Below are 11,135 nucleotides of genomic sequence, written 5' to 3' on the forward strand. Positions count from 1 at the left end.
GTCCGGAAGTGAATTCGGATGTCTGTAGGTCATTTTGGAGACATTTGGCGAAAGTTAGAAATTTGAAGGTTTTTGAGAAGTTTGACCGGAAGTGGACTTTTTGATATCGAGGTCGGAATCTGATTTCGGAAGTTGGAGTAGGTCCGTAATGTCAAATGTGACTTTTGTGCAAATTTTGAGGTTAATCGGACGTGAATTGATAGGTTTCGGCATCGATTGTAGAAGTTGAAGTTTCAAAGTTCATTAAGTTTGAATTGGGGTGCGATTCATAATTTTGATGTTGTTTGATGTGATTTGAAGGTTCGAGCAAGTTTGTAATATGTTATGGGACTGGTTGGTATGATTGGTTGGGGTCCCGAGGGCCTCGGGTGGATTTCAGATGGTTAACGGATTGAAATTCGACTTGGGGGATCTGTTGAAGTTGATGTCATGGCTATTGCTGGTTTTCTTATACGCGATCACGATAGGAAGTCCGCGATCGCTTAGAGTTGTTTGGCGAATCTGGTGTTGTGCATCGCGATCGCGGGTGGATGTACGCGATCGTGAAGAAGGAATTTATGGACCATGGATTTTTGCCTTATGCGAATGCGAAAGGTGAGACGCGAACGCGGTGAAGAACTTGAGGAACCTACGCGAACGCGAGTGGGGAATCGCGAACGCATAGAAGGAAATGAGGTCCGGTCCTGAGGATGTTTGGCCTACGCGAATGCGAGGCTGGGTATGCGAACGCGAAGGAGTGAGGGCGGAAAACTTTGCGAATGCATCGTGAGGAACGCGAACGCGAAGAGGAAATTGGGGGCAGTGTGTCTTTGGCCTTCACGATCGCGATGGTCTTTCCGCAATCACAAGAAGGGCGGACCTGGGCAGTGAAGTTTTATATACGGGATTTGGCCATTTTCCTCCACATTTCATTTTGGTTGGGTGATTTTTGGAGCTTTTGAAGAGGAGATTTCATCATATATTATGAGGTAAGTAATTCCCGCACATTGTGAGTTAAATACATGGTTTATGTATGGATTTAGACATGAAAATTTATAGAAATTTTGGAGTTTTGGTAGGAAAACTTAGAAATTGGTATTCTTGGATTTTGAGCACGAATTTGGGCATGAAGTGGAGAATAAATGATATATTTGAGTTCGTGGGGTTATGGGTAAAGTTTATCTTCGAAAATTTTCGGAATCCAGGCATGTGGGCCTGAGGGTGATTTTATCAACTTTTCAAACGAAATTGAAAATTGTTATAAAATTATTAATTATGAGTATTAGAGTATATTTTGATTTGGTTGCGTCATATTTGACTAGTTTTGGAGCGACGGGCATCAGTTTAAATTGTCAGAGCGACCTTGGAGTCGGTTATGGAATTTCGGAGCAAGGTAAGTCTCCTTTCTAATCTTGTAAGAGGGAATTAACCCCATAGGTGAACTAAATTATTGTGTGCTTCTATTTGCGGGGGCTACGTTTGTACGAGGTGACGAGAGTCCTACGTAGCTACTAGTTATGCCTATGTCCGGGTAGTTTTAGGCTCACATCATGCCTTGTTGATATTGTTATTGATTTATGTTTATTGTCTGCCTTGAGAGGGAGCGAGATTGAGTTTGCTTATTAAATGTTTTGAAAAGAGTTGAAATTGAAGAACGTAAGATTTAAAAGGTTTCGTTTGAACTTCTTAATTTCGAAAAGGACTGAGTAATGCTATAATAGCTTAAGAAATCTATGTGTAACCGCGTCGCTTGTATGTTTCGCGAGCGGGGTAATTTTCTTAAAAAGCTACAAGCTGAATTTCCCTTATTTTTGAAAATAATCAAGAAAGAGATATGATTTTAATATTAAATTTATATTTGACCGTGTCGCAAGTATGATCCGCGAGCGGGGAGATTCCTTAAATTTATATTTGACTGCGTCGCACGTATGATTCGCGAGCGGGGTATTTCCTTCTACCACTCTTATGGGATCGGGCCATTCGCCTCGGCAGGATTTATGTGCCACACTCTCATGGGAGCGAGTAGTTTGCCTCGGCAAGTTAATAGATGCATCTATGGTTCGCGTCGTTCGACCCTCGACAGTGCACAATTTACTTTTATGATGGATCGGGTCGTACGCCTCGGCATTCCCTATATATATATTATCCTCATGGAATCGTGCATAATTGTAACGACCAGGCCGGTCGTTTCGAGAGTTATAATCCCGTTTTACCCATTCCTATTTCTTTTTGTGTTATTCAGCTATATTATGTTATATCGGGTTAGTTGGTTCGAGTCCGGAAGGAACTCGGAGTGAAATGAGACACTTAGTCTCATAATTGAAAATTTAAGTTAGAAAAGTGGACCGGATATGGACCTATGTGTAAACGACCTCGGATTTGAATTTTGATAATTCCAATAGCTCTGTATGGTGATTTTGGGCTTAGGAGCCTGTTCGGAATATTATTTGGAAGTACGTTGAGGAATTAGGCTTGAAATGCCGAAAGTTTTATTTTTGAGAAGTTTGACCGGGGGTTGACTTTTTGATATCGGGCTCGGAATCCGATTCTGAAAATTAGAATACCTCTGTTATGTCATTTAGGACTTGTGTGCAAAATTTGAGGTCAATCGGACGTGATTTGATAGATTCCGGAGTTGTTTGTAGAAATTAGAAATTTCAAAGTTCATTAGGCTTGAATTGGGGCGTAATTCATGGTTTTAGCGTTGTTTGAGGTGATTTGAGGATTCGACTAAGTTCGTATGATGTTTTAGGACTTGTTGGTATATTTGGTTAAGGTCCCGAGGGCCTCGGGTGACTTTCGGATGGTTAACGGATCAAGAATTGAACTACAATAGCTGCTGCAATTTCCTTCTGTTGTAAATTTCTTCTGCCAGATCGAGCCGAGGGTCAAGGGCCACGATCGAAGCCATGATCGAGCCCAGAGTCGAGGGCCACGATCGAAGCCATAATCGAGCCTAGGGTCGAGGATCACGGTCGAAGGCCGGGTCGAAGACATGATCGAAGGCCCATGATCGAGGACCTCGATCGAAGGCAAAGGTCGAAGGCCAAGATCGAGGCAGAACTGAGGTTGTCTGGGCAGAATTATAAAAATAGGGACTTCGTCCCATTTGCCATTTTTGACAAATTGGAGCTTGATGAGAGGCGATTTTTGATATATTTTCAACGAAAACTTGAGGTAGGTCCCTTGTGATCATTTCTACTCCATAATATTGAATTACCATCGAATAATCCGACTAGATTACATGATTTTTGAGGTGTAAATAGGAGATTGGAACTTAGAAATTTGGAAATAAGATTTGTAGATTTGAGGGTCGAGTTTAGGTCGGATTTTGGTAAAATTGGTATGGGTAGACTCGTGTTTGAATGGGCTTTCGGATTTTGTAACTTTTGTGGGGTTCCGAGACATGGGCCCCACATGCGATTTTTGAGCTAAATTTCAGATTTTTATGAAAAATTAGTATTTTCTTATGGAATTAATTCCAATAAATTTTATTGACTGAAACGAATTATTTGTGACTAGATTCGAGGAATTTGGAGGCCGATTTGCGAGGCAAAGGCATAGCAGAGTAAAAATTTTCATGTTTTGAGGTAAGTAATGATTGTAAATCTAGTCCTGAGGGTATGAAACCCTGGATTTCGTATCATTCTACTATTTTGAAGTGACGCACATGCTAGATGGCGGGCGTGTGGGCATGCACTGTTGGGGATTTGTGATTTGGTTTTCCCGTAGCAACTGTAAAGTTGCATACTTTGTTGAAACCATATGATACTTATATGTTTTCGAAAGAATTTCTGTAAATTGGGCTGAATGCCATGTTTGGGCCTTGCGCCAAAGTTGTTTAGAGCCTTAGGGGCTGTTTCTTACCATCCTCTCATTGTTTTCGATTGAAAATCTATACTCAGTCATGTTTATACTTGTTTACCGCATAACTCAGTTTTATGACTCTATTTTGATGCATATAAATATTTTGGGCGGAATGCCCTATTTTATTGAAATGCCCGAGAGGCTTGAAATATTTGTGACTGAGTGAGGCCGAGGGCCTGATTTGTGAGGATGAGCGTGGATCGAGGCTGCTCGCATGCAGCATATTTATGATTGAGTGAGGCCGAGGGACTAATTTGTGAGGATGAGTGTGGATCGGGGCTGCCCGCCTGCAGCATACTTTATTATTTTAGCACGTGAGTTGTCCGTGCAGATTATAGCGCTTGGGCTGAAGGAGCCCCTCTGGAGTATGTACACACCCCCAGTGAGCGCAGGTACCTACTGAGTGCGAGTGTCGAGTGCCGAGTGCTGAGTGACTGGGAGGCATGAGCGATTGTGAGGTATGCCCGAGTGGCAAGAGTGATTGTGAGGTATGCCCGAGTGGCACGAGTGACTGTGAGGTTTGCTCGAGGGGCTGTATATGAGTGATGTTTTTCCCGAGGGGCTGTTTATGATTTCATCATTTTTGCTCACCTTTGCATTGAGCCTTTGTTTGAAAAACTGATGGAAAAATATCTTTAAATGATTTTTTATTATTGGAACTCGGTTTATTCTAGATAATTTGATTCAAATCCTGATTTTTAAAAGCATGTGGTATTTTACTGAGACTTTCTGATATGAACGTTATATGCTTTATTGCTCATCACTATTGCTCAGTCTTTATTTATTGTTGTTACTTACTGAGTTGGCGTACTCACGTTACTCCCTACACCTTGTGTGCAGATTCGGGTGTAGCTGGACATGGTAGCGGTTATTGAGTGTTCTGGTTACAGATTTTCTTGGAGATAGCAAGGTAGCTGTTTGGCAATCGCAGCCCCTGCTTTTCTCCCTCTTATATTCCTCTAGTTGTATTTAGCTATTTTCCAGGCTGAGTTAGCCTTGATATTGTTAGATAGATTGTAGTATATGCTCATGACTAGTGACATCCTGATGTCGGGCTTTTCTTTTCCGCACTTCTGCTTTTATTTAATTGGAACTCTTTAAATGGAGGTTTTATGTTGAATAACCTTGAAATTATCTTTGAAATGAAAATATCGGTTTGTTTTAGAAGTGAGTCGGCTTGCCTAGCTCCACAATAGGCGCCATCACGACAGAGGTTAGTTTGGCTCGTGACAGATTGGTATCAGAGCCTAGGTTACATAGGTCTCATGAGTCATGAGCGGGTTTAGTAGAGTCTTGCGGATCGGTACGGAGACGTCTGTACTTATATTCAGGAGGCTGCAGAACCTTTAGGAAACTCCACATTCTTGAATTCTTGTTGATTCTAGTAACTAAATATCTGTTGTTTCATTCTCTTACAGATGGTGAGGACTCGTGATATCGGTCAGGAGGGCCAGCTACCAGTTCGCGATAGAGGCCGTGATAGGGGCAGAGGTGTAGCCCGTACAACAGTTGGGGCAGTACCTATAGATCCACTGGTTGTCCCAGATCAGGACCAAGTTCCAGTTGTTGATGCACCAGCTCAGGCACCATCTGTGCCTATTGTGATTCCAGGCCTTCAGGAGGCCCTAACTCAGATTCTGATAGCGTGTACTGGCCTTGCTCAGGCGGTCTCTATTTCGACGGCTGCAACCACTTCTCAGGCCAGGGGAGGCACCCAGACTCCCGTCGCTCGCACACTCGAGGAGGTTATTCAGGGACTTCAGACACCAGAGCTACCACCAGCCCAGCCGGTTGCTGTTGCTCAGGATTATATGGTTCCTGCTATGCCTGAGGATGATCAGCGCAGGTTGGAGAGGTTTGGGAGACTTCAGCCACCACCTTTCAGTGGCACAAAGAGAGAGGATGCTCAGGACTTTTTGGACAGGTGTTAGAGGATACTCGGTACTGCTGGTATTTTGGAGACTTCTGGGGTCTCATTCACTACCTTTCAGTTTTCTGGGGCTGCACTCAGATGGTGGGAGACTTACGAGAGGCGTAGGCTTGTTAGCGCAGCACCCCTTACTTGGCAGCAGTTCTCCGTGGTCTTTTTGGAGAAGTTTGTGCCTCGGTCCCGCAGAGAGGAGATACGTAGACAGTTTGAGCGGCTCCACCAGGGTGATATGTCTGTGACGCAGTATGAGATACGGTTCTCCGAGTTAGCCCGTCGTGCTATCTGGTTGGTTCCCACGGACAGAGAGAGGATCATGAGGTTTATTGATGGCCTCACTTATCAGCTACAGTTGCTCATGACCAGGGAGCGGGTTTCAGGTGCTACCTTTGATGAGGTTGTCAACATTGCTCGGCAGATTAAGATGGTTCATGGTCAGGAGAGGGTTGAGCGGGAGGCCAAGAGGCCTCGTGGTTAGGGTGGATTCAGCGGTGCTCTTTTTGGGGGTCAGTTCCTGCACGGTAGAGGTCGTCATTTCAGACAGGCTCGGTTAGCTCGGCCATTTCATCGGGGTGCATCATCTGGCCATGGTTATCACATTTCTCATCAGGGTTACTCATCACTTAGTGCCCTTCCAGTTCAGAGTTCGTCCCGTGCTCCACCTGTTTAGGGCTCTTCCATGCCAGGTCCTTCTACCAGTCATCCCGGTGCTAGGGGTTCCCTTCAGTTTCCGCCGCCAGCACCAGGGAGTTATTTCGAGTGTGGGGAGCTTGGGCATATATGGAGGCAGAGTCCTCGTCTTCATGGAGGTCTATCTCAGCAGAGGAGTCAGCCTCCGACTACAGCACCAGCTACCTCACCACCCGCCCAGTCAACTAGGGGTCGCCCTAGAGGGGGAGGCAGATCAGGGGGTGGTCAGGCCCATTTCTATGCTCTCCCTGCCAGACTAGATGCTATTGCTTCCGATGCTGTGATTACAAGTATTGTCTCAATTTTCCACAGAGATGCCTCAGTATTATTTGACCCTGGTTCCACGTATTCATATGTTTCCTCATATTTCGCCCATTTTCTGGATATGCCCCATGAGTCCTTAGTTTCATCTGTACATGTATCTACTCCTGTGGGCGATACTATTATTGTGGACCGCGTATATCGGTTATGTGTGGTGACTATTGAGGTTCTGAAGACCCGATTAGATCTATTATTGCTCAGTATGGTTGACTTTGATGTGATATTAGGTATGGATTGGTTATCTCCATGTAATGATATTCTAGATTGTCACGCTAAGACAGTGACGTTGGCTATGCCGGGAATTTCAAGGGTTGAGTGGAGCGGTTCTATAGATTATGTACCAAGTAGGGTGATTTCATATTTGAAGGCTCAGCGCATGGTTGAGAAGGGTTGCCTATCTTATTTGGCTTTTGTGAGGGATGTTAGTGCAGAGACTCCTGTCATTTATTCTGTTCCGGTGGTACAGGATTTTCCGAATGTGTTTCCTGCAAACCTACCAGGCATGCCGCCTGACAAGGATATTGACTTTGGTATTGATTTGGTGCCGGGCACTCAGCCCATTTCTATTCCACCGTATCGTATGGCACCAACAGAGTTGAAGGAATTGAAAGAACAGCTTCAGGAACTCCTTGATAAGGGGTTTATTCGGCCTAATGTGTCACCTTGGGGTGCACCGGTTCTATTTGTGAAGAATAAGGATGGTTCCATGAGAATGTGTATTGATTACAGGCAGTTGAACAAGGTCACAGTCAAGAATAAGTATCCTTTGCCTCGCATTGATGATTTATTCGACCAGCTTCAGGGAGCGGGGGTGTTCTCCGAGATTGATTAGAGGTCCGGTTATCACCAGCTGAAGATTCGGGATTCAGATATTCTTAAAACAGCTTTCAGAACCCGATATGGCCATTATGAGTTCTTGGTGATGTCTTTTGGGCTGACCAATGCCCCAGCAACGTTCATGCATTTGATGAACAATGTATTTCAGCCCTATTTGGACTCATTCATTGTTGTATTTATTGATGACATCCTGGTGTACTCCCGTAGCCAGGAGGAGCACACTCAACATTTAAAGATTGTATTACAGAGATTGAGGGAGGAGAAGTTTTATGCAAAGTTCTCCAAATGTGAGTTTTGGCTCAGTTCAGTAGCATTCTTGGGGCATGTGATGTACAGTGAGGGTATTCAAGTGGATCCGAAGAAGATAGAGGCGGTGCAGAGTTGGCCCAGACCGTCCTCAGCCATGGAAATTAGGAGCTTTCTTGGTTTGGCGGGTTACTACCGTCGCTTTGTGGAGGAATTTTCATCTATTACATCGCCCTTGACCAAATTGACCCAAAAGGGGGCTCCATTCAGGTGGTCGGATGAATGTGAGGAAAGCTTTCAGAAGCTCAAGACTGCATTGACCACAGCTCCAGTGTTAGTTCTGCCTTCAGCTTCAGGTTCTTACACCGTATATTGTGATCCCTCGAGGATAGGCATTGGTTGTGTTTTGATGCATGAGGGTAGGGTGATTGCCTATGCCTCACGCCAGTTGAAGACCCATGAGAAGAACTATCCTGTCCATGATCTTGAGTTAGCAGCCATTGTTTACCCCTTGAAGATTTGGCGTCATTATTTGTATGGGGTTCATTGTGAGATATATACTGATCATAAGAGTCTGCAGTATCTGTTAAAGCAGAAGGATCTTAATTTGCGTCAGCGGAGATGGTTGGAGCTTCTTAAGGACTATGATATCACTATTTTGTACCATCCGGGGAAGACCAATGTGGTGGCCGATGCTTTGAGTCGCCGGGCAGAGAGTTTGGGGAGTTTAGCATATCTTCCAGCAGCAGAGAGACCTTTGGCATTAGATGTTCAGACCTTAGCAGGACAGCTTGTCAGATTGGATATTTCGGAGCCTAGTCGGGTATTGGCTTGTGTGGTCTCCAGGTCTTCTCTTTATGACCATATCAGGGAGCGTCAGTATGATGACCCTCACTTGCTCGTTCTTCAGGACAGGGTTCAGAGAGGTGATGCTAGGGATGTGACTATTGGTGATGACGAGATGCTGAGAATGTAGGGCCGGATATGTGTGCCTAATGTAGATGGGCTTCGAGAGCTGATTCTTGAAGAGGCCCACAGCTCGCGGTATTCCATCCATGCGGGTGCCGCGAAGATGTACCAGGATTTGAGGCAGCACTATTGGTGGAGGCGGATGAAGAAGGATATAGTTGGGTTTGTGGCTCGGTGTCTAAACTGTTAGCAGGTTAAGTATGAGCATCAGAGATCGGGTGGCTTGCTTCAGAGGTTAGAGATCCCAGAGTGGAAGTGGGAGCGGATCACTATGGACTTTGTAGTTGGGCTCCCACAGACTTCAAGGAAGTTCGACGCTATTTGGGTTATTGTGGATCGGCTGACCAAGTCCGCGCACTTCATTCTAGTTGGTACTACTTACTCTTCAGAGCGGTTGGCTAAAATTTACATCCGAGAGATCGTTCTCCTGCATGGTGTCCCAGTTTCCATCATTTCAGATAGGGGTACTCAGTTCACATCGCAGTTTTAGAGGGTCGTGCAGCGAGAGTTGGGTACTCAAGTTGAGTTAAGCACAACTTTTCACCCTTATACAAACGGGCAGTCCGAGCGCACTATTCAGATATTGGAGGACATGTTGCATGCTTGTGTCATTGACTTTGGGGGTTCATGGGACTAGTTTCTTCCACTCGCGGAGTTTGAATATAACAACAGTTATCAGTCGAGTATTCAGATGGCTCCGTACAAGGCTTTGTATGGGAGGAGGTGTAGATCTCTGGTTGGATGGTTTGAGCCGGGTGAGGCTAGGCTCTTAGGTACAGACTTGGTCCAGGACACATTAGATAAGGTAAAATTGATTCAGGAGCGGCTTTGCACGGCGCAGTCCAGGCAGAAGAGCTACACGGATAGGAAGGTCTGTGATGTGTCTTTTATGGTTGGGGAGAAGGTTTTGCTGAAGGTATCACCCATGAAGGGTGTTATGAGGTTTGGGAAGAGGGGCAAGTTGAGCCCCCGGTTCATTGGGCCTTTTGAGGTGCTTCAGAGGATAGGAGAGGTGGCTTATAAGCTTGCCTTGCCACCCAGCTTGTCGAGTGTACATCCATTGTTTCATGTTTTCATGATCCGGAAGTATATTGGAGATCCGTCCCATGTTTTGGATTTCAGCACGGTTTAGTTGGAGGGTGATATGACTTATGATGTGGAGCCGGTGGCTATTTTAGATCGACAGGTTCGAAGGTTGAGGTTAAAGGATATAGCTTCAGTGAAGGTGTAATGGAGAGGTCAGCCTGTGGAGGAGGCCACCTGGGAGACCGAGCGGGAGATGGAGAGCAGATATCCACGCCTATTAGAGACTCCAGGTATGTTTCTAGACCCGTTCGAGGACGAACGGATGTTTAAGAGGGGGAGGATGTAACGACCCGGCCGGTCGTTTCGAGAGTTATAACCTCGTTTTCCCCATTCCTACTTCTTTTTGTGTTATTCAGCTATATTATGTTATATCGGGTTAGTTGGTTCGAGTTCGGAAGGAACTCAGAGTGAAATAAGACACTTAGTCTCATAATTGAAAATTTTAAGTTAGAAAAGTGGAGCGGATATGGACCTATGTGTAAACGACCTCGAATTTGAATTTTGATGATTCCAATAGCTCTGTATGGTGATTTTGGGCTTAGGAGCTTGTCCGAAATATTATTTGGAAGTCCGTAGAGGAATTAGGCTTGAAATGCCAAAAGTTTTATTTTTGAGAAGTTTGACCGGGGGTTGACTTTTTGATATCGGGGTCGGAATCCGATTCTGAAAATTGGAATACCTCTGTTATCTCATTTAGGAATTGTGTGCAAAATTTGAGGTCAATCGGACGTGATTTGATAGATTCCGGAGTTGTTTGTAGAAATTAGAAATTTCAAAGTTCATTAGGCTTGAATTGGGGCGTAATTCATGGTTTTAGCGTTGTTTGAGGTGATTTGAGGATTCGACTAAGTTCGTATGTTATTTTAGGACTTGTTGGTATATTTGGTTAAGGTCCCCAGGGCCTCGGGTGAGTTTCGGATGGTTAAAGAATCAAGAATTGAACTACAACAGCTGCTGCAATTTCCTTCTGTTGGAAATTTCTTCTGCCAGATCGAGCCGAGGGTCGAGGGCCACGATCGAAGCCATGATCGAGCCCAGAGTCGAGGGCCACGATCGAAGCCATGATCGAGCCCAGAGTCGAGGGCCACGATCGAGCCCAGGGTCGAGGGTCACGGTCGAAGGCCAGGCCGAAAACATGATCGAAGGCCCAGGATCGAGGACCTCGATCGAAGGCAAAGATCAAAGGTAGAACCGAGGTTCTCTGGGCAGAATT

The sequence above is a fragment of the Nicotiana tomentosiformis genome, chromosome 2 (genome assembly GCF_000390325.3).
Source record: "Nicotiana tomentosiformis chromosome 2, ASM39032v3, whole genome shotgun sequence".
Lineage (NCBI taxonomy): Eukaryota > Viridiplantae > Streptophyta > Magnoliopsida > Solanales > Solanaceae > Nicotiana > Nicotiana tomentosiformis.